The sequence below is a fragment of the Salvelinus alpinus genome, chromosome 32, assembly GCF_045679555.1.
Source record: "Salvelinus alpinus chromosome 32, SLU_Salpinus.1, whole genome shotgun sequence".
Classification (NCBI taxonomy): Eukaryota; Metazoa; Chordata; class Actinopteri; order Salmoniformes; family Salmonidae; genus Salvelinus; species Salvelinus alpinus.
In genome coordinates this window covers 19,779,816-19,785,815 of record NC_092117.1, presented here as the reverse complement: position 1 = coordinate 19,785,815, position 6,000 = coordinate 19,779,816, and positions in this window count along the sequence as shown.

Below are 6,000 nucleotides of genomic sequence, written 5' to 3'. Positions count from 1 at the left end.
AGACAAACAGGCCTACTCTGAATTTGCCTGGATTTGTTTCCTGGGTAAGGGGAAGGTCAAAATAAATCTTCTATCTCTAGGTGTACAACACAATATTCTATGATTTTTTTTCATTTTATTTTCTATTCTATTTAATTCTGTTGTATTCTATTTTGTTCTGTTCGGTTCTACTCTACTCTATTCTTTTCTATTTGTTTCTATTCTGAAGTATCTCGATGAGACATCGATTCTCTGACCCAGCAGATTAAGAGTGGGTATACAGGTACACCTCACCGTCTCTCCCGTGAATGGTTCAGTGACTGTTGATTTATGTAGATAAGAGGTTTGACTCGACGAGGAGCTGACAGGATACGCTGTCATTGGTTTTCAGATCAAAGTGTGTTTGATGCAAGTGCTGGAGGGAGCTTCTCACACTCCTCACCTGTGACAGTTCCTCCTACACCATGCAGGAGTCTACCTACAGCAGGCTTATCGAGCACATTATCAAAGGCTTGTCAGTGGAATTGTAAGCCTTTCACTGCATATTAGATGGAAAAACCTATTCATTTTTGGTGAAATGAATTTGTAAAGTAACTTTTTTTGCAAATGCAAGTATGCAACTCATGTCGTTCATCAAAGATTTTGGTTTTGTGAAGCATTGGTTTTACATATCGTATCCTGTCTTTGGAAGGGCATTTCTCTATGCTTAGTTTGAGCAGTGATGTATCTTTTATAAAAAGTACTGTTCAGTCTCAGTGATAGAGTGTCTTGAGAGGTTTTATACAACTCTCACATCCTCTCTTGACTTTATGATGTTCCTACATTACTATTCCATTTACTCCCAGTGTACATGTTACCTGTTTGACTGAAACTAAAACTAACTAAAGGGTTTCCTTTGTGTCAGAGAGTGTCAGGTATTAGCTGTGAAATGTTTTATATACATACCAATTAATTAGGATCAATAGTTAGTATGTTGATGGTACAGATACATTTTTGATGTGGCCTTGTTCAGTGGTTGCTTTACATCTGTACACTCCAAAAGGGTTCTTTGGCTGTCCCCATAGGAGAACCCTTTTAAGTTCTAGGAATAACCTTTTTGAGTTTCACGTAGAACCCTCTGTAAAAAGGGTTCTACATGGAACCCCAAAGGGTTCTACCTGAAACCAAAAATTGTTCCTCAAAAGATTCTCCTATGGGGAGAGCCGAAGAACCCTTGTAGGGTTCTAGAAAGCACCTTTTCTTTCTAAGAGTGTAGCGACCATCAATCACGCCTTATCTGCCTACCCGAAGGTCATAGCTTCTCACAGACCCAGTAGATATATGCAGATGAAGAGTGATGCATATAGACAGAACAAACTCCTTAATCGTCAAGTAAGTCAATGAATACGTTGCCATATATAACACATTACATTATGGTGAAGAGGATTATAGATTTTATTTACCTTGATTCATCATTCCAAAAGTGCTGGTGGTTGTGTGTTAGTGTTGATTGTTTAAAGGGATGTCTGTTATTCATTGTAACAGTCCTGACCTGTTTTATGTTGTTTTTATGTGTTTATGGTCAGGGCATGTGTTTTGGGTGGGCAGTCTATGTTATTCGTTTCTATGTTGGTTTTTGTCCACCCTCTTACTTCCCCCACAAAATCCTCCTAATAACAAATCTAATAATGACAATACCGGGACAGAGAGATAAACCAAGACAGAGGGATAGATAAGACTATAGAGGTAGATAAAGATAGAGAGGGAGATCAGGATAGAGGGGCAACTCCGGACTGAAAGGCAGCTCCGGACAGAGAGACAGCTCTGGACTGATGGGCAGTTCTGGGTATTTAGCCTTTTCAGGCTGAAGGGCAGCTCATGGCTGACTGACGAATCTCGACGCTCATGGCTGGCTGACGGCTCTCGACGCTCATGGCAGGCTGACGGCTCTCGACGCTCATGGCAGGCTGACGGCTCTCGACGCTCATGGCAGGCTGACGGCTCTCGACGCTCATGGCAGGCTGACGGCTCTCGACGCTCATGGCGCTCTGACGGCTCTGGCTGCTCATGGCGCTCTGACGGCTCTGGCTGCTCATGGCGCTCTGACGGCTCTGGCTGCTCATGGCGCTCTGACGGCTCTGGCTGCTCATGGCGCTCTGACGGCTCTGGCTGCTCATGGCGCTCTGACGGCTCTGGCTGCTCATGGCGCTCTGACGGCTCTGGCTGCTCATGGCGCTCTGACGGCTCTGGCTGCTCATGGCTCGCTGGCGGCTCTGGCAGATCCTGTCTGGTTGGCGGCTCTGGCAGATCCTGTCTGGTTGGCGGCTCTGGCAGATCCTGTCTGGTTGGCGGCTCTGGCAGATCCTGTCTGGTTGGCGGCTCTGGCAGATCCTGTCTGGTTGGCGGCTCTGGCAGATCCTGTCTGGCTGACGGCTCTAGCGGCTCCTGTCTGGCTGACGGCTCTAGCGGCTCCTGTCTGGCTGACGGCTCTGTAGGCTCATGGCAGACGGGCGGCTTTGCAGGCTCATGGCAGACGGGCGGCTTTGCAGGCTCCTGGCAGACGGATGGCTCAGACGGCGCTGGGGAGACGGATGGCTCAGATGGCGCTGGGGAGACGGATGGCTCAGATGGCGCTGGGGAGATGGATGGCTCAGATGGCGCTGGGGAGACGGATGGCTCAGATGGCGCTGGGGAGACGGATGGCTCAGATGGCGCTGGGGAGACGGATGGCTCTGGCCGGATATGGCGCACTGTAGACCTGGTGCGTGATGCCGGAACTGGAGGCACCGTGCTAATGACAAGCACCTTCCTACTAGTGCGGGGAGCAGGGACAGGGCACACTGTATTCTCAAAGCCTACTCTACCCCTGATGCGTGGTACCGGCACTGGTGACGCCGGGCTGAGGACAAGCACATCAGGATTAGTAGGGGGAGAATATACAGTGTGTACAGGGCTCTGGAGACGCACTGGTAGCTTAGTGCGTGGGGCCGGAACTGGAGGCACCGGGCTAGATACACGCACTACAGGGAGAGTGCGTGGAGGAGGAACAGGGCTCAGGATACGCACTGGTAGCCTAGTGCGTAGTGTAGACACTGTAGGTACTAGGCTGGGGCGGGGAGGTGGTGCCGGAAATACCGGACCGTGGAGGCGTACTGGCACTCTTGAGCATTGAGCTTGCCCAACCTTACCTGGTTGAATACTCCCGGTTGCCCGACCAGTGCGGGGAGGTGGAATAACCCGCACCGGGCTATGTAGGCGAACCGGGGAAACCATGCGTAAGGCAGGTGCCATGTATGCCGGCCCGAGGAGACGCACTGGAGACCAGACGCGTTGAGCCGGCCTCATGACACCTGGCTCAATACTCAATCTAGCCCTACCAGTGCGGGGAGGTGGAATAACCCGCACTGGGCTATGCACTCGTACAGGAGACACCGTGCGCTCTACTGCGTAACACGGCGCCTGCCCGTACTCCCGCTCTCCACGGTAAGCCTGGGAAGTGGGCGCAGGTCTCCTACCTGCCCTTGGCCCACTATCTCCTAGCCCCCCCCCAAGAAATTTTTGGGAATTACTCATGGGCTTTTTTGGCTTCCGTGCCAGACGCGTTCCCTCATAGCTCCGGTTCCTCTCCCCGGTAGCCTCTGCTCTCCTCCGTGCCTCCAGCTCAGCTTTGGGACGGCGATTTTCTCCTGCCTTAGCCCAGGGACCTTCTCCATTCATTATTTGCTCCCATGTCCAGAAATCCTTTCTATCCTGTCCCTTACTCTGTTTAGTTTCCCTTTGCCGCTTGGTCTTAGCTTGGTGGGTGATTCTGTAACGGCTTGTGCTCTCCTCATCCTCGGAAGAGGTGAGGAGAGAAGGATCTTCAGACCAAAACGCAGCTTGTGGGAAATAAGCCATCTTTATTATAACAACGATAAAGATGGCAACACGAAACGAAACAAAAACTTTCCAAACTACAAAACAACAAAACGACGTTGACGAGACCTGAACATAAACTTACATAACTAAACATAAACTTACGTACAGGAAACAGACGACATCGAAACGAAAACGAAAACAAACAAACGCTACAGTCCCATGTGGTACGAACATAACATACGGACACAGGAGACAATCACCCACCAACAAACACTGTGACAACGCCTACCTAAATATGACTCTTAATTAGAGGAACGCCAAACACCTGCCTCTAATTAAGAGCCATACCAGGTAACCCAAAACCAACACAGAAACAGAAAACATAGAATGCCCACCCAACCTCACGTCCTGACCAACTAACACACAAAAACTAACAGAAATAGGTCAGGAACGTGACATTCATTCTATTCCTTTAACCTTAGTTTCCCAACCCAAACATGGCAAATCGATGTATTTACATGGCAATTACTCATCCACTAGGGGCAATGTGAGTGCCTGTTATCTAGAAGCCTCACAATGAACTAGGGTGTTGTGGGGTTGAGGAAGGGTAAAATAGTCAGCTATTGCTCCAAGCGTTGCAGGTTCAATCTCAGTGGTAGGCAATCATTTTTTTCATTTGAACTTTTCTGTTTTAACCTTAACCAAAATCTTAACCCTTACCTTAACCACTCTGATGTATTGCCGAAACTTAACTGTCAAGGTTAGTTTCAGTTTGACAAGTGAATGACAGCATTGTCATTGTGCATTTTGACTGACAGCTGACAGGACATGTCGTGCTTGGTTTGACATGGAGATTCGTATTTGGCTCTTTAGAAGTTTGAAATGGGGGATTGTAATTCTGGACAGATTCTGGAGGTTGCGTTGACTTTTTCCATTCGTCATGCCATCTTGGTGTGAAAATTGAACATATCCCCGCTCCAACTAGCCTTAGCTTTTTCAAGTAAACAGTCACCTGTTTATGGAGGTATTTTCTGCCATATCCATGGCCACTGTTCCTTCTAGGTAGAGTATCTTGCAGTTCTGTTTATGTATAAATACATGCCGTAGGCCTGACCATAATGTTTGATGTTATCAGAGATGCTTTTCCATCGTCCCATGTCTCTCTGATGTAAAACAAATGGGCCGCAAGACAGGAAAATGTCTCCTCTGTCACCATGACACATGGAGGCAATCTTCAGAACAGCAGAGTCTTTACCTGCAGTCACAGTCAGGCCATTCTAATAATCCAATCACCCCGTATGTCATTGCTGGGGTATGAATCTCTACACAAGGCTGGTGGCAATGTGGGGATAGTTAGTCATGCGATAGCAGAGGGCAGCTCGGTTACAGTATGAAACCTGGACCTGGGTTATCTGGGCGAACAGGGCAGCTGAGAGAGAGAGAGGGAGAGAAAGAGAAAGAGAGAGAGACGTGATGGATTGAGATTGATGCAGGCAAGTCGATCCCATAGGAGGTTAAGATGTGTCAAACAGAGGTTTGACCTACCTGCCACAGTACAAAGCTTCATGGCAATGCACACTTTAATCGGGGCTAAATGCCTGCCTTTATCTGAACATGACATTGCCTGAAAGAGGTTTATTTCTGTTTCCTACCCCAATTACAGATGACGGGAACAAAATATATATGTTTTTAAGCAATACTTACTGAAAGTATTTCATCAGTACTCTGATTCTTAGCTTATGCAGTGGACATCTTTGGCATTTTAACATGCTGCAGGCATATCTGGACTATGTCATTTGAGGGAATTGGTTTGCCATGTTTTGCATGAGGTCCACTGGGCCCTGTCCTGACAGTGCCATATACTCGTCCCATCTGTGTTCCACGTGTCAGTGCAGAGCGGCCAACAGTGGACAGGGTAATTGCGGGAGGAGGACAATCAATTAGAAAATAGTTTGAAAGGTACAGTATGTAAACCATGCAAACACGCACACACACACACACACGTGCACGCATACGCACACACAAACAGTTCTATTTACAAACTAGTTCCTAAGGCAATTACTTGCTGGTTGATCTTGACAGTATGGTTGAAACCTTGTCAATAATTTCCATTATCAAGGGGGATTGCTGTGTGTGTTGGTATAGTGGAGATGCATTAGGTGTGAATATCTGGATGATGTGACT